The following is an 18,728-nucleotide window of genomic DNA, read 5'->3' on the forward strand; positions in this document are numbered from 1 at the left end:
ACTATTAATTTCTTGAGTTACTGAATTTTCAGCAAATTATACCTTATGTATAATCAAGAAGTAGAACTTAAAAAGTCCATTTCTGTTTCTGCCTCATACATATTATTCTATTTCTTTAAGGAGGAAAATGAAGAGAGTAGGAGACAGTGATAATATCTTATTAATACACTATGTGCTTTCAAAAAATATACTTACCATATTTCATATTAAGTACCTCTTAATGAACATTGTCAAAATAATAAAGACCTAAGAAGTCAAAGCAATCTAGACAGACTCGTTCTGAGAAAAAGTTGTTAATGAAACACAATATTTAGTCCAGGAAAACTCAAGTTTATTCAATAAACATCTAAATGTAATTTATTTCCATAAGGAACAGCTGTATGGAGGAGGGATAAAAGCAGGAGAGAGGAAAAAGGAAAATACAAACCAAAAAAATAATAAATTTCACACAGAAATGAAGGAACAGAGGGTGAACACCTGAGAGGAGTAAAGTACTGTTGTGACACCTTGCCAGTCACTTGGGCTGTAAAATTCAGCATGTGACACAATTTCCCATGCCTTTTGAAGTACTAATTACATGATTAAGTACTCTTAACCTTGACCCTGGAAGCTCCAGGAGCTTTCATTCATTACTCATTAATGGGGTTTAAGACTGTTCTACTCTGGAGATACAAAGACTGTGCCTTCCAGGAATATGCAGTTGATTAGAGGAGACAGAAAGGTAATGAGGGGATGCTAATCTGGTTTAATATGTACTATAATACTGGAAATGCTATTTTCTTGTGTGTGGCAAAAGCATACTAGGAAAATGCTCCAAAAACTCTTTGTCAGGTTTTTTATATGTCAGATCCTAAAATGGCATTTCAGGACTTTTTTTTTTTTTTTTTTTAACTGGTGTTGGTTGCACTTAAAATATGTATCCTATAACAATGATACTTAAAATTATTTTATAGCCTCCTATATAATAAAATTAATAGTTTTAGTCAGATTTTGTTTCAAGTCACTGTAAAATTTTTATCTTCTCCCAGCACTAACACAGGACCAGCCTTCTTCACACCTCACATCACAGAGTAAGTGGAGAAGAAAACCGAGAAACAATGAATTTAGCATTTATTATCTTGCTTTAGAATAGAATTATGGTGGGGTGCTTGGCTGGCTCAGTTGGTGGAGTATGCGACTCTTGGTGTCAGAGTCATGAGTTTAAGCCCTGAATAGAGCTTACGTACAAAGTAAAAATAGGGGAGCTTGTATGGCCCAGTTGGTTAAGTGTCTGACTCTTGGTTTTTGGCTTCAGTCATGATCTCGAGGCTCAGGTCATGATCTCACAGTCGTGAGATGGAGCCCCAAGTCAGGCTCAACATAGAGTGTGGAACCTGCTTGGGAATCTTTCTCTCTGCCCTTCCCCTCCTCATGGCCATGTGCTCTCTCTCTAAAAATAAACTTAAAAAAAAAAATAGAATAGAGTTATGGTTAAAATATGTTTAAATGATAACTCCTCTGAAGCTGCCCCAGTTTTTTCTGAGTCTAGGGTGTTGGGTATGTATGTGGTTCTGTGGGGGTTGGGCAGTGTTGCTATAGGGAACTCTATGTAGCACTGAACACCATTTTGTTACTTTTGTTTATGTGATAGATCATGGTGATCACTTTGATCTAAAATTAGGTAAAGTTCTGGAAGCTTCAAAAGTGTCGTTCCATTATCTAATCTGGGCTGAGCAAATAGTCTATGCAGAGGCTATTCCAAGTAGTTTCTTGTGGAGGATGTGGTTTGGTAGGTTGCAGGTGGGGAATACCTAGGGATAGCCAGAGACAAGCAGGAGCAGAGTCATGAAGGACCTTATATATTATGTGAGGAAACTTAGACTTTATTGTGAAGTTATTTTCCATCCTGATGGTATTTCACAATCTAGTAGAGATTTAGACAGGGTCCTGCTGCCTAATTTATCTTAAGTATATGTTAGCATTAACTGCTCTAAAACAAAAATCTCAATTGGGTTGATGTTCTCTCCCCTCCTCTGATGGAGGTCATGTTACCTGTCAGAGGTGAGGTAAGTGGTGATTATGTCAGGATTCTGAGGAAAGTATTAATGATTCCCAGTGGATGTTATGGGGAAACAGTGATGAGGGAACAAAAATCAATTGCTGAACAGAGCCCATAAATTTGTAAGGAAGTCAATTTGTTCATTGCATTATTTTTCTCTAGGAGTCTTCAGCCTCATAGAAGCATAGAAGGCAAATTTTTGGAAGATTGGGAGTTTGGTGCAAGGGTGCAGCTGGAATTATTAGAAACAAAAGATATTGTCAAGAGCAGTTACTTTATAATTGTTGACTAATATTTAGGATTTAAATCATGGTTTAGAACAATCGCTCCGGCAGTGGTATGAAGGATGGTTATCCCTGCCAGAACAGAAAGCCCAGGTGCCGAAGCAGTAGGTACAGATGAATATGGATGAGGTCTGGACCTACATGAGGTAATGATAACAAAGGAAGAAGGGGTTGGTTTGAGTGTAATTTTTATATAGAATTAAATGAGATTTTTAAAGAAGTGGGTGAAATGGGAGATGATTCGCAGGTTCCTGACCGGGGTGACTGGAGAATGTTAATGTCCAGGTCGAGATAGAAGCTAATGAATTTAGCTTGGACATGCTGAATTGAGGGGCATCCCTGGAAAGATATCTAGTAATTGGGTATTTGGTATGATGCTTAGGAGAGAGAGCTAGGCTAGTGGTGTAATTTGGGAATCATTGTGTATTGGTGATTAGTATATTGGTGATTTAGACGCTTACCCAAGGAGTGTGTGTGTAATGAGGGAAGAGAAGATCAAAGACGAATTCCAGGGGAATACCAACATTTACAGAGTGGAGAGAATGAAGACACTTCTTAAGGAAATAAAAAGAAACAGAAATGATTGTCATGGAAACCTTGAGGGGGCGAAGACTTTCAAAAAATAGAGTGGTCAAGGATATTAATCTGTGAGGGGTCAAGTAAGATAAAGACTGGCTAACATCCATTTAATTTGGAAATTAGTAAGAACAATTTCAGTTAGTGGTGGTAGCAGAAATCAGATTCCTGTGGGTTGAGGAATGAACAGAAAATGAAGAATTGAATTCAGAGTACTCTTTCAAGAGGCTTATTTATGAAGGTAAGAGCAGACATTAAACTACAGCTAGAAGAGAATCCAAGGTTGAAAGAAGTTTTTCTTTAAGATGGGAAAGATATGGGTTCATTTGCTTGTGGAGGGGAAGTCAGTGGGAAAAAAATCTTAGAGAAAAGCAAGAGGGAAAAATCTATGCCACAGAAGTTAGTACGAGCAGAGATACAGCATGGAGCTTTGAAGGGGGGATTGGCTTTAGACACAAGACTTTAGACTGGTGGGTGGTAAAGAACTGGGGATTTTAGAAATGCATTGATATCTAGTTTAGTTTAATTGCACTCAGATGTGTGATTTCCTCCTTGGAGAGAATGCATGCCAGGCTGTCTCCACTCCTTCACTCACACCACCTCAGGAGAGGTGGAACTAATAACATACTTAGTAAATTTGATTAGAACAACTGAGCTTTAGAATACTTGGCTGAGGGGCGCCTGGATGGCTCAGTCGGTTAAGTGTCCAACTTCGGCTCAGGTCATGATCTTGCGGTCCATGAGATCAAGCCCCGTGTCGGGCTCTGTGCTGACAGCTCAGAGCCTGGAGCCTGTTTCAGATTCTGTGTCTCCCTCTCTCTCTCTGACCCTCCCCCATTCATCCTCTGTCTCTCTCTGTCTCAAAAATAAATAAACATTAAAAAAAAATTAAGAATTACTTGGCTGAATTCCAGCCACCCTTCCTTTTGGGAGCAATCTGCCTACAGAGAGAATATGTTCTCCTGCTCCTTCAAGGGCACACTCCTCCCCACCACAAGAAGAGTTGCCTTGGTTCAGTGCTGCCTTAAACTTGATGATGTGTGTCTCCTCCTGCAATTCAGCATTGTAAAGCTCCTGTGGTTAACATACACAAAGCCATATCCTCCACCCTGGACTTTGTAAGTAATAAAGATAATATTTTGGTCTCTGTTATTTCTTTCTTGCATTTATCTAGTAGATCAGTGCTGGATGAGAGAGAAGAGTATAATCTTTGTGTCAATTAATCGTTTACTCATCAAAGGTAGCACTGCCTACATGAGTATGGAAGACAGCTACTTGCCCCCCACAGTCTGTTCCTCCATTGTTATTTGGATTTGGTTGCCCAGGTAGAGTCTATGTTTCCCAGCCCCCTTGCATCTAGGTGTGGCCAGAGGACTTTAGTGCTTCTGTGGAAAGTGATCAGCAGTAATGATTAATTACTTGATTAAAAGGAAATTACTTTCCCTCTTTTTTTGTCTGGGACCTTAGATATGGCTAAGGTCTTACACCTTAGATATGGCTATGAGCCAATTTGACTTCGTAGGGGAGGCATGAGCCCTAAGGATCAGCAGAACATTTAATATGGAGGGAATCTGCATTGTTGAATACCCTTATAGAGAAGAATTGACCCACTAGGCTACATTGGACTATTACAGGACAGAGAAATAAACACTTACCTCATTTAAGTCATTGTATATTTGGGGCTTTTTCTGATAGCAGCTTACCTTTACCTTAAAAGCCAGGATTGAGTTGTTAGAACCTTAACCAACTGAGCCATCCAGGCACCCCTCCATCTACCTCTCTGGATCTTAAAATATTATTTAAGGGTCCCACTTCAGCTGAGGTCATGATCTCGTGGTTCACAAGTTTGAGCCCCACGTCAGGCTCTGTGCTGACAGCTCAGAGCCTGGAGTCTGCTTCGGATTCCGTGTCTCCCCTTCTCTCTGCCCCTCCCCCACTTAATGCTCTATTTCTCTCTCTTTCAAAAAGAAAAAATTTTTTAAAGATCCAGAGTGGTAGTTGGAATTTAACCTATTAAAGTCTTTAGCTATGAACTAGACCACTGGCATATAGATACTATATGCCAGTTTCTTACATAAATGAATAGCATAATTTCTTTTGTTTTATTTATTTACTTTTAGAGAGAGAGGGAGAGAGAAAGAATCCCAGGTGGACTCCACACTGTCGACACAGAGCCCAATGCAGGGCTCGAATTCACACACCATGCGATCATGACCTGAGCCGAAGTCAGACACTTAACTGACTGAGCCACACAGGTGCCCCAGAAGAGCATAATTTCTAGTATAAAAAAAAAATGTGACAACCATGGATATAATGTTAATATGTTCCAAGAATGGTAGGTGAGACAGAAAGCTCTGTTTGTGCTTGTATGTCCCAGAAAGCAGGCTAAATAAACTTACACTCGTTCAAATTCTGTTTATTTGTACCAATTCGTTTTCAACGACATTAGGAAAGTTTAACTGAGAAAATTATTCTGGGAATTCCAGGCAGAGGGCATAAATAGCAAGCATAAAGTTCCGAAGCCACCCATGGACTCAGCATGCTCAGGGTTAGGAAGAACAGTGTGCCTGATACACTAGTGAGGAAGAATCATGGGAAGTGAGCTTAGGCAGATTGGCTGGTCCTTGTAAGTCAGGAGAAGAAACATGGGTTTTATTTGAGGCATGATGGAAACCATGAGAAAAGTTTAGGCAGTCCAATGGCATGAACAGATCTGCCTTTTAAAAATACCACTCCAGAAAATGGGTGCAAGGGAGGAAGCAGGAAAACTGACTAGAAGATACTGCAGTAATCCCGGCAAGTATCTGTCGGAGAGTGGTTCAGATCTTTTGGACAGTTTGGGGACTTTGAGCACAGCAAGCCCCTTCTTCAGCAGCAAAAGAATAAATGTATTTAGTTGAACTGAAGAACTCAATACATATCAAAGATGTTTGTCTGGCACTCGTTAGCCAGAACATTCCTTCACTCCCAAGCTACGATAGGCTGCTCCCAGCGTGCCTTTGTTGTCAAGGAGGGAATGTCTTGGCTCAGCTCGGAAACCCTGAACAGGGGCCCTTGACCACAGCTGCTTGCTTCTGGGAACATGGTCAGTAAAATGAATGTCTAGATTTTCAGTTAATCAAATGAAACACCAGCTAGCCTTTTGGTTCGGTACTTCCCAAGTAAGTTCCTGCCAAATCCAGTCAATGTTGTGAGCTGTTAAATAGGCTTCGACAGCTGCCTGGCCTGGGAGACACTTGTGATGGTAAAGCTATTGACGGCTCACAGATGGGAGAGCTTTCAATATTAGCTGATCAAATGTGCCAGAAGAAAGAAAACAGCAAAATTGTCAAGAAATGGGTGCCTTCTGATTGGCACGGAAATGAGGCACCAGGGAACTGGAGCAGATGAATCTCACCCAAAGGCACATCTTAAAATGGATTGCAGATTGTTTCATTTTCCTTGCAGAACTAGTTCTCTTGATCTAATCTTAACCTATGATGCAGGCTTGACTGACTCCTTTAGATGCAGGAGCTCTTCCTACTGTGGGTGTTCCAGGAGCACCAGCCATAGACAGGGAGCAACCTAGAGACCTTTCCACCATGATTCTGAAACAGATCCTGCCCACTACCAATAAACTGACTTAGAGAATCTCGATCTGAGGAAAAACGGCCTTATATCTGTGTTCAGGCATACATTCTCTCAAATGACAAATTTCTACCTTAACTAGAAATGTCAGTTTGTTGGTCCAGTGTGTGTTGAGAACAAGGTTGGCAGAGGAATGTCAGGGACATTGAAAAGAAGAGTAGATGAGATGAAATGCTGCTGTGAAGAATTGGAGAGGAAACTCACTGAGGTGTGTAGAAGGATTGTTTACTGGGTAAGGTGGGAGAACACACACACACAGAAGCCCAGTCTGCCCTATTGTTGGTTTCTCCAACAGCACTCTGCAGCTTTGCAGTAAAGGGAGTGAAGGCAGATGTCGTACAGAGCATGAGTACAAGTTTGGCAGGATAGCAGGGGAGAAAGACCCAAGTTCACGGTATTGACGGGCGACCATGTGCTTGGAGCAGTGAAGAAAGCAGCATAGGCTGGGATAGGAATGGATGTGAGATCAGGAAACAGCACATAGAATGTGATTTCTTTCACAGAATTCCTGGAAGCAGAGAGTGAGCGGAGTGAGAATAAGAGGGAGGGAACCCAAAAGAGAAACAGTAGCCTTTTGACAAAGATGCATTCTCATTCAATCGGACACCATTATCTAAACTCTAACCTCTGAAAGGGTGATTCTCCTCCTTCTAGTCATTGAACAATCAGAAAGTTGAAATCCTGCCCCCACCAGAGGGGTGATGCTATGTGTCTTATAGTCAGTTTGGGCGAGATAACAAATCAATGCAATAGATTGAGTGGCTTATAAACAACAGAAACTTATTTCTCACAATTCTGAAAGGCTGGGTAGTCTGAGATCATGGTGCTGGCAGATTTGTTGTCAGTGAGAGCCCATTTGCTGTGCCCTCACATGGCAGAAGAAGGGCTAGGACACTCTCTGGGGTCCCTTTCATAAGGGTACTAATCTCATTCATAGGTTCTTCCAAAGATCCCAAAGATCCTACCTCCTAATACCATTATATTGGGGCTTACAGTCTTAACATATGAGTTTTGGGAGGACACAAACATTCAGCCCATGCCACCATGCCAACATTTATTGAAAGCTTACTCTTTGGCTGTGGCCATGCTAAGAGGCTTTCACAAGCGTTCACAACTCAGGGGTGTGGGGTTTTTTTAAGGGGGACTTTACATACCTTGCACAGTCACACATTACTGAGTGACAGAGCTGGGATTCACACTTGGGCAGAACACTGGCCAACCCCTTGTCCCCATGCTTAGCCATTATGCAGTACCATAATGGTACTGGATGGAACAACTGGATATTGTTAACAAAAATCGTGATTTGAAAATTACTGTTGAACATGGGATGATTCATAGATAATTTATAAGCTTGGGAATATGGCAATCACATTAGTTGATTTATTCTTTTTCTTAACAACCTTTTGTTAAGCACCTACAATACAAAGCCCAGACCCTAACACAGTATAAAGTATGAATTAATGTTACCATCATCATGTGAAATACTGTATATTCAGCAGTTAGGAAAGAAATGTATTAGAATGTTACATATAAATATTTCAGAGTATTCTGTGTAACTCTGGACCTTACAACTGAGTTGGGATATAAAAGTTTGAGTAATTATTCAGAAAGAGCCAAGGATATATACAACTTATTGACATACAGATATTGAAATAAAATTCAAAATTTGTGTCCTAAGTTTAATAAAAGAAGAAACCAAGTAGTAGTCTCCATGCAATCTAAAGGATCTTTTTTTTTTTCTTTTTTGATGATTAGTGAGCAACCTGCTACAGTGGAACACAACAAATTCCTGAAGGAGGAAATGAGCAGTTATCTATATCCATGAAAGTCACGTTGAGAGAACATATTCATGGGGACAGATTTAGGATAAATGCAAAGTATTTCTTGCCTTTGGAAATTGTCAGAGATTAGAATGCCAGGGGATCGTGTGGGATCATCCCCTTGAGTAATAAAGAGGAGACAGAAGACAGGCAGTTACCTCCTGAGTATCTTTCATTCTTAAGGTGTGGGTCATCTGTGTCAGACGGATTCTAAATGCCATCATCACCTGGACAATTTGGGTGATGAGCAGGTTTTGCCATTACCCAAATAACCACTGTCTGATGGAAGTAGGAGCTCCATGGTTACCCAAGAGGTAAAATACAGAGAGAGGAAAGTAGCTTTAAATAGAAAGCAAGAATGACAAAGTTCTTGCCATCCTCAAGATGGACACTCATTTAAAGAAGTCTCCTATACTTGTATTTCAGTATCTATCTTTTAAATACAGATTTCCTTGGGTTTATCATGGAGTTACATTCCTATAAACCCATAAATTGAAAATATCATAAGTCAAAAACACATTTAATACATCTAACCTACTGGACATCATAGCTTAACCTAGCCTACCTTAAATGTGCTCAGAACACTTACATTAGCCTACCGTTGGGCAAAATAGTCTAACACAAAGTCTATTTATTATAAAGTGTTACATATCTCGTGTAATTTATTGCATACTGAACTGAAACTGAAAAAATTTCAGTATGGGTACAGAATCATTGTAGGTGTTATTGGTTGTTAACCCTCGTGACCACCTGGCTGACTGAAAACTGCAGCCTGACTTGCTGATTCAAAATTCGAAGCGCAGTTTCTACTTAACGCATATTGCTTTTTCACCATGATAATGTCAAAAAATCATTAAGCCGAAAGGTTGTGAGTTGGGGACTGTCTGTAATAATATGTTTAAGTAAGAATGACATGGTAGTGAAAACATCAGGTAAAGTATACTTTAGTCTGAAGCTTAAAGAACAGCTCACATTTTTTTATATAAGTTTTATATGTCGTGTGATAGGAAATTATTTAGGAGCTCTTCTGCTTGACACATCTCATTAACTCTGCTAGTAAAGAATCACTTCAAATGAGAACATGTTTATGTTGAATATTTTTAAATGGACAGTGTAGGGTGGGGGTTGCATTTGGTGAAGTGGAAAAATTAAAAGTTAAGGGTCATACTTTGAGGATGAAAATAATTTTTGTTTCTGATGTTGTTAAAAAGGAAGAAAAGGGTTTTGATCAAATTGAAATAAAATTTTAGAACTCTGAATGTTTGGAGGCAGTAATCTCAACAAATAATGTTTGTACTATCAGTGGACTATCTTATTATAAGATTGCATAAGTCACATATATAGCAAAATGAATAAACCAGAAGTCATTTTATTCTAAATAGTTGTAACAATACTTTTCTGATAGGGGTGCCTGGGTGGCTGGATTGGCTAAGTGTCCTACTCTTGATTTCATCTCAGGTCATGATCTCATGGTTCATAAGTTTGAGCCCCTCATTGGGCTCTGTGCTGACAGCATGGAGCCTGCTTAGGACTCTCACTCTCTCTCTCTCTCGCTCTCGCTCTCGCTCTCTCTACCCCTACCCGACTTGTGTGAGCATGCATGCACTCTCTCTTTCTCAAAACAAATAAATAAACTTACACAAAAAAAATAAGGAATACTTTCCTGGTAGATACCTAGCCATTGTTATCTAAGAAATGAACACTTATGAATTCTTCCAAAATGTAGTCAACAGTTTTGAATCTATGCCATACCTCTAGTCACACTCCATGCCTTCCTTTTATGTAATATTTCTTGATGTTTCCCCTAGTTGTTATTTCCAGACCTTTCTGTTATTGTTCTTTGCTGCACTCTTAGTAAAGAACATTCTGGAATATTACAACCATTTAGGAAAAATAGACTCCTAATGGAGAACATAAAAACAAACCAAACAAAAAGAAATCCCACATAATTCCAGATGACAAACCAGGGAAGTTTTCTGATAATAAAAGATGGAGACTTGACTTTACCTCACAGACCTTCATTTTATGCTTGGAACCCACTCCTCACCCTGACACCTTTAGTTACATGAATATGTGGTGAAAAACACCTTTCTAAATCAGAAAAATTCAAGATTTGAGGACTTCACAGGATAAATTACTCTGGAAAAGTTAAAACTTGTTTCTTTAACGGAAGATGAAATTGAAATTTTGCAAATTATATTTTCTTGAAGAAAATAGTTGCTTTCCCCTCCACCAAATCTACCTTCTTATACACCCAGAGTCTTATGAAAAAATACAAATTATGGGGGCACCTGGCTGGCTCAGTAGTTCGAGTGTCGGGCTTCAGCTCAGTCATGATCTCATGGTTTTTGAGTTTGAGCCCTGCATCAGGTTCTCTGCTGTCAGTACAGAGCTGGCTTTGGATCTTCTGGCCTCCTCTCTCTCTGCCCCTTCCCTGCTCGCTTGTACTATCCCTCTCGCTCTCTCTCTCTTTCTCTCAAAAATAAATAAAACATTTAAAAAAATACAAATTATGAAATCATTTAAGCCCTACTGGATCAAAACTGGAGTGGGGGGAGAAGGAGTGTTGTCGCCAATCAGTATTTTTTAATTCAAGTGTAATTGACATACAGGGTTATATTAGTTTCACTTGTATAATATCATTCAACAGTTCCATACGTGACTCACTGTTCATCATGATAAGTGTACTATGAATCCCCCTGGGAACCGCTAGCATGTCCTCTATATTTAAAAGTCCTATTCTGTTGGTCTCTTTTTTTCTTTTCTTTACTTTTTTTTTTCATTCTACGTATGAGTAAAATCACGTGGTATTTGTCTTTCTTTGACTAACTTATTTCATCACCATTATACCCTCTAGATCCATCCATGTTGTTGTAAATAGCAAGGTTTCATTCTTTTCTTGTGGCTGAAAAATATTCCATCATACATATATATATATATATATATATACATATATATATATATATATGTATGTATATATATATATACACACACACACACACACACACACACACACACACCACCACCACCACCTTCTTTACCCATTCATCTATGCACGGACACTTGGGCTACTTCCGTATCTTGGCTATTGTAAACATAGGGATATATATATATATTTGAATTAGCATTTTCATTTTCTTTGGGTAAATGCCCCACAGTGGTGTTACTAGAGCCTATGGTAATTCTATTTTTAATTTTTTGAGGAACCTCCATACTGTGTTCCACAGTAGCTACACTAGTTTGCATTCTCACCAACAGTGCATGAGGCTTCCTTTTTTTCCCACACCCTTGCCAACACACTTATTTCTTGTGTTGTTGATTTTAGCCATTCTGATGGGTGCAAGGTGATATCTCATTGTTTTAATTTGCATTCCATAATGATGACTGGTGTTGGCCAGAGTGTCTTTTGGCCATCTGTATATCTTCACTGGAAAAATATCTGTTGATGTCCTCTGCCCATTTTGAATTGGACGGTGATGAGGAGGATGAAGATGATGATGATGATTTTGGTGTTGAGTTGATTAAGTTGTATATTTTGGATATTCATTCCTTATCCAATGTATCATTTGAAAATATCTTCTCCCATTCAGTAGGTTGCCTTTTTATTTTGCTGATGGTTTCCTTCACTGTGCAAAAGCTTTTTATTTGGGTGTCATCTTGATAGTTCAATTTTGCTTTTATTTCCCTTGCCAGAGGAGACATATTTAGAAAAATGTTTCTCTGGCCCATGTCAAAGAAACTATTATGTTTTCTTCTAGTAATTTGATGGTTTCAGATCTCATATTTAGGTCTTTAATCCACTTTGAGTTTATTCGTTTTTTAATTTTTTTATTTTTTTTTATTTTTGAGACAAAGAGAGACAGAGCATGAGCAGGGGAGGGGCAGAGAGAGAGGGAGACACAGAATCCAAAGCAGGCTCTAGGCTCTGAGCTGTCAGCACAGAGCCTGACTCGGGGCTCGAACTCAGACTGTGAGATCATGACCTGAGCTGAAGTCAGACGCTTAATCGACTGAGCCACCCAGGTGCCCCATTTTGAGTTTGTTTTTGTGTATGGTGTAAGACAGTGGTCCAGTTTCATTCTCCTGCATGCAGTTGTCCAGTTTTCCTAACATCGTTTGTTGAGGAGAAGGTCTTTTTCTCATTATATATTTTTGCCTGCTTTGTTAAAGAATAATTGACCATATAATCATGGGTTTATTTCTGGGCTCTCTGTCTGTTCCACTGATCTATGTGTCTGACGTAGTGCTGGTACCATACTGTTTTGATTAGTATAGATTTGTAGTGTATCTTAAATTCTGGAATTGTGATACCTCCAGTTTTGTTCCTCTTTTTCAAGATTTCTGTGGCTATTTGGTTTGTGTGTGTGTGTGTGTGTGCATGTGTGGTTCCATACAAATTTTAGGATTATTTGTTCTAGTTTTGTGAAAAATACTGTTGGTATTTTGATAGGGGTAACATTAAATCTGTAGATTGCTTTGGGTAGTATGCAATTTTAACAATATTGGTTCTCTCAACCCATGAGCATGGAATATCTTTCTGTTTGCTTGTGTCATTTTCAATTTCTTTCATCAGTGTTTTATAGTTTTCACACTACAGGTCTTTCCTTGGTTAAGTTTATTCCTGGGCATTTTATTTGTTTTGGTATAATTGTAAATTGGATTGTTTTCTTATTTTTTTTTCCTGGCACTTCATTATTAGTGTAGAAATTCAACAGATTTCTGTATATTGATTTTGTATTCTGCAACTTTACTGAATTCCTATCAATTCTAGCAGGGTTTTTTTTTGGTGGAATTTTAGAATTTTCTAAATACAGTGTCATGTCATCTGCAAATAGTGAAAGTTTTACTTCTTTCTTACCAATTTGTATACCTCTTATTTCTTTTCTTGTCTAATTTCTGAGGTCAGGACTTCCAGTACTATGATAAATGAAAGTAGTGAGAATGGACGTCCCTATCTTCCTCCTGATCTTAGGAGAAAAGCTTTGATTTTCACTCTTGAGTATGATGTTAGTTGTGGGCTTTTCATATATGGCCTTTATTATGCTGAGGTGTACTCCCTTCTAAACCTACTTTTTTGAGGGTAATTATCATGAATGGATGTAGCACTTTGTCACATTCTTTTTCTGCATCTATTGAAATGATTATATGGTTTTTATGCTCTTGTTAATGTGATGTGTTACACTGACTAATTTGCAAATATCAAACCACTTCTGCATCCTTGGAGTAAATCTCACTTGATACGATAAATGATTTTTTTAATGCATTGTTGGATTTGGTTTGCTAATATTTTGCTGAGGATTTTTACATCTATATTCATTAGAGATATTGTCCTGTAGTTTTCTTTTTCTGTAATGTTTTTGTCTGGTTTAATATTAGGGTAATGCTGGCCTCACAGAGTGAATTTGGAAACTCTCCCCTTTTATTTTTTGGAATAGTTTGAAAAGAATAGATATTAACTCGTCTTTAAATGCTTATAGAATTCACCTGTGAAGCCATCTGGTCAGGACTTTTGTTTGTTTCGAGTTTTTTGATTACTGACTCAATTTCATTGCTAGTAATTAATCTGTTCAAATTTTCTAGTTCCTCCTGATTCAGTTTTGGAAGGTTATATATTTCTGGGAATTTATCCATTTTCTCTATGTTGTCCAGTTTGTCATTGGCATATAATTTTTCATAACATTTTCTTGTAATGGTTTGTATTTCTGTGATGCTGGTTGTTAATTCTCCTCTTTCATTTCTGACTTTGTTTATTTAAGTCCTCTCTCTCACTCTCCTCTCTCTCCTTTTTTTTTTTTTTTTTTTTATGAATCTGGCTAAAGGTTTATTATTTTTGTTGATCTTTTCAAAGAACCACCTCCTGATTTCATTGATCTGTTCTATTGGTTTTTTATACTCTATTTCATTTATTTCTACTTTAATCTTTATTATTTCCTTCCTTCTACTGGCTTTTGGCTGTATTTGTTCATTTTCTTCTAGCTCCTTTAGATGTAACCATAGGTTATTTGAGATTTTTTTTTTGTCCCTTGAAGGAGGCTTGTATTGCTGTAATCTTCACTCTTAGAACAGCCTTTACTGCATCCCAAAGATTTTAGACCATTGTACTTCATTTTCATTTGTCTCCATGTATTTTTTTAATTTCCTCTTTAATTTTTTGCTTTATGAATTCATTGTTTAGTAGTATGTTATTTAACCTCCATGTATTTGTGTTCTTTTCAGATTTTTTTCTTGTGACTGATTTCTAGTTTCAAACTTTTATGATTAGAAAAGATATGTTATATGACTGCAGTCTTTTTTTTTTATAAATTTTTTTTCAATCTTTATTTTTGAGAGAGAGACAGAAACAGTGTGAGCGGGGGAGGAGCAGAGAGGGAGACACAGAATCCGAAGCAGGTTCCAGGCTCTGAACTGTCAGCACAGAGCCTGACGCGGGGCTTGAACTCACGAACTGCGAGATCATGACCCGAGACAAAGTCGGACACTTAACCAACTGAGCTACCCAGGCACCCAGACTGCAGTCGTTTTTTAATTTATTGAGGCTTGTTTTGTGGCCTAGCATGTGATCTATTCTGGAGAATGCTCCATGTGCCCATGAAAAGAATATGAATTCTGCTGTTTGGGATTGCATGTTCTGAATATACGTGTTAGATCCATCTGATCCAGTGTGTCATTCAGAGCCACTGTTTCCTTATTGATTTTCTGTCTGAATGATCAATCCATTGATGTGAGCAGGGTTTTAAAGTTCCCCACTCTTATATTACTAATGATTATTTCGTTAACAATTTTCTGTCTGTTAATAGTTGCTTTACATAGTTGGGTGCTTTCCTGTTGGGTTCATAAATATTGATTTACATTGTTATATCTTCTTGTTGAATCATTCCCTTTATCATTATATAGTGCCCTTCTTGCTCCAGTCTTTGTTTTAAAGGTTATTTTGTCCAACAAAGTAATACTCCAAAGTTGTAACCCCAACTTTATTTTCACTTCCATTTGCATGATAAATGTTTTTCCATTCCTTCATTTTCAATCTGCATGTTTCTTTAAATCTGAAATGGGTCTCTTGTAGGCAACATGTAGATGAATCTTTATTTTTTTATCCATTCAGTCACCCTAACTCTTTTGGTTGGAGCATTTAGTCCATTTACATTCATTTGCTCTTAGCCAAAAGGCCGAGAAGCGATTAGTCCATTTACATTCAATGTGATTATTGATAGGTATATATTTAATGCCATTTTGTTACTTGTTTTATGGTTGTTTTTGCAGTTCTTCTGTGTTCCCTTCTTCCCTTGTTCTTTTCCCTTGTGATTTGATTGCTTTCTTTAGTGATATGCTTTATAGATTCTGTTCTCTTTATTTTTTGCATATCTGTGTAACTTTTTGATTTGTGGTTACCATAAGGTTGATATCTAACACCCTATGCATATAGCAGGGTATATTAACTTTATGGTCACTGGAGTCTAAACCCATTCCAAAAGCACTAAATTTTAGTCACCCTCTCCCACATTTTATGTATATGATGTCACTTTACATCCTTCGGTTTTGTGAATCCTTTGACTGATTTTTATAGATATAGATATTTATAGATATAACTGATGTTACTGCTTGTGTACTTTATGGTTTATTTTTTTTTTAATGTTTTATTTATTTTTGAGACAGAGAGAGACAGAGCACGAATGGGGGAGGGTCAGAGAGAGAGGGAGACACAGAATCCAAAACAGGCTCCAGGCTCTGAGCAGTCAGCACAGAGCCTGACGTGGGGCTCGAACTCACGGACCGTGAGATCATGACCTGAGCTGAAGGCCGCTTAACCGACTGAGCCACCCAGATGCCCCACTGCTTGTGTACTTTAATCTCCATATGGTTTTAAAAGTGATTAATTTACTGCTTTTAACATGTTTTTATTTACCTGTGAAATTTTTTCCTTTCTCTAGTTTCCTTACTCTTGGTTGTGGCCTTTTCTTTCCATTCTAAGAATTCCCTTTAATTTATGAGGCTGGTTTAGTGGTGATGAACTCCTTTGACTTTTGCTTTTCTGGGAAACTATCTCTTCTTCTTTTCTGAATGATAGTTTTACTGGATAAAATATTCTTGGTTGCAGATTTTTTTCCCTTTAGCACTTTGAAAGTATCTTGCCACTCCCTTCTGGCCTGCAAAATTTCTGCTGACAAATCAACTCATGGCCTTATGGGCCTTCTTTTTTATGTAACTGTTTTCTTTTCTCTTGTTGTTTTTATTTTTTTAGTCTTTTGATTTTATTTATTTATTTATTTATTTACAGAGAGAGAGAGAGAGAGAGAGAGAGCGCGAGAGCACACACATGAGCAGAGGAAGGGCAGAGGAAGAGAGAGAATCTCAAACAGGCTCCACACTCAGCACGGAGTCTGATGTGGGGCTTGCATCCATAAATGTGAGATCATTGCCTGAGCTAAAATCAAGTGTTGCATGCTTACTTGACTGAGCTACCCAGGCACCCCTCTTGCTACTTTTAAATTTTCTGTGTCATTACTTTTTGCCATTTAATTACTATGTATGTTGGTGTGGATGTCCCTGGGGTGATTTTTTGGGGGGCTCTCTGTGTCTTTTGGATGGGATGTCTGTTTCATTCCTCAGATTAGGGAAGCTTTCAGCCATTATTTCTCTTTATTTGTGCCTTTTTTCTCTCTTCTCCTTCTGGGGTCCCTATAATTCATATGTTATTATACTTGATGAAGTTGCTGAGTTCTCTTAACCTACTCTTTTTAAAAAATTTTTTTTAATTTTTATTTATTTTTGACAGAGAGAGACAGAGCATGAGTGGGGGAGGGGCAGAGAGAGAGAGAGGGAGACACAGAATCCGAAGCAGGCTCCAGGCTCTGAGATGTCAGCATAGAGCCCGAGGTGGGGCTCAAACTCACAGCCACAAGATCATGACCTGAGCCCAAGTCAGATGCTCAACCGACTGAGCCACCCAGGCGCCCCTTAACCTATTCTTTTTTATTTTATTATTCCTTTTTTCTTTTTGCTGTTCATCTGATTGTTTTCCATTACTTTGTCTTCCAGCTCGCTGATCCATTCTTCTGCCTCCTCTAATCTATTGATTCCCTCTATTGTATTTAGTTATTGGGCTCTTCATCTCTACTAGGTTCTTTTTTATGTGTTCTATCTCCTTGTTGAAATTCTCTAGTTTTTTCTCAAGCCCAGTCAGTATCTTTAAGACTATTACTTTGAATTCTCGACCAGGCACATTTCTTTTCTCCATTTCATTTAGCTTTCTTGCTGTGATTTTTCCTGTTCTTTCATTTGGGACATATTCCTCCATCTCCTCATTTTGTCTAACTCTCCATGTTGGTTTCTGTGTATTAGGAAATCAGCTACATCTTCTGATCTTAAAAGTAGTGTTCTTGTGAAGAAGAGGTCCTATAGTTTCCTGTAGTGAAATGTTCCTTGTTCTCTAAAACCAGGCACTTTAGGCATGTCCCCTGTGCATTGTATGTACCCTACTGTTGTGTCTGAGCCACATTTGCCTTCATTCCAGTTAGCTACAAAGCCCGCTTTATCTATTGTGGACACGGTTTGGTCCCTGTGCTGTAAAGGGGCCAGCCAGGGGCTGCATTGCACTTGTAGTTGATTCAGACCAGATGCTTACTGAGGCTGATGTTTCCTGGGCTGCAATCACACCAAACTACAGGGCTCTCTCCTTGTGTTGCCTTCTCTGAGGTTTTTGTTGGTGCATGGGACCAGCAGTTAGATCAGATATCTGCCCCCAGTCCACTGCCAGGGCTCCAGTCAAAGTGATGTGTAGAGTTATCTTCCCCTCTCCCTGGGGCAGGAGTCACTTTGGAGGGACACTAGTTACTGTCAGGGCTGCTTGCAGAATGATACATATCAGGAGCCACTCTGGAGTTACTCCTGCCAAGTGGGGTGTGTTGGATAGGGTGAGTCTACAAAGGTGGAGGCAGGAAACAGATGTTAGCAAGCAAGGTGGAAAGTGTTCTTGCTGGTTCTGCAAGTATCCTGCTTTCCAGGCTGGGGAGGGGTTGATGGCATCTTTCAGTTCTTTTGTTCTTGGAGAAGTCTTCTAAAGATCCCTGCCCTTCCAGGGAGCATGGCTCTCAGATTAGTAAATAAATCTCCTTCCTGTGTACCCCAGGCACGTTTCAAACTGCTACTTCTATGCTGTATCTTGGATGGGTTTGTTTGTTATGCTGTCTTTTTAAGGGCATGGACCCAGTTTTCTAACATCCTCCTAACTCTCCCAGGGCTAAGCCCACTGTTTTTTAAAGTGCCCAGAGTTAAGCTCTGCTGGTTGTACATACTCATGAAGTTAAGCCCCACTGATTTTCAAAGCCAAATGTCTTGGGGACTTGTCTTCCCAGTGCAGGTCCCCCAGGTCTAGGGGACCTGGTG

General features: G+C 38.8%; 1 long non-coding RNA gene and 1 other non-coding gene across 4 annotated transcripts in view; one reads left to right on the top strand and one right to left on the bottom strand.

Moving 5' to 3' along the window:
* LOC144615107 (uncharacterized) overlaps positions 1-18,728 on the top strand; it is a 120,779-nt gene that overhangs the window by 26,018 nt on the left and 76,033 nt on the right. For 2 of the 3 annotated variants that reach the window (XR_013553541.2, XR_013553540.2), the window contains exons 5-6: positions 1,029-1,070; positions 8,281-8,485. The exons of the other annotated variant lie outside the window; for it this stretch is intronic. This is a non-coding gene — a long non-coding RNA (uncharacterized LOC144615107). Of the gene's footprint in view, positions 1-1,028; positions 1,071-8,280; positions 8,486-18,728 lie in introns of those variants that run through there. 3 annotated transcript variants of the gene reach the window in all.
* On the bottom strand, positions 17,212-17,295 carry TRNAP-UGG (transfer RNA proline (anticodon UGG)). The gene has a single exon. It is a non-coding gene; the product is annotated as a tRNA-Pro (tRNA).

Source organism: Panthera onca, chromosome F2 (genome assembly GCF_046562875.1).
Source record: "Panthera onca isolate mPanOnc1 chromosome F2, mPanOnc1 haplotype 2, whole genome shotgun sequence".
NCBI lineage: Eukaryota > Metazoa > Chordata > Mammalia > Carnivora > Felidae > Panthera > Panthera onca.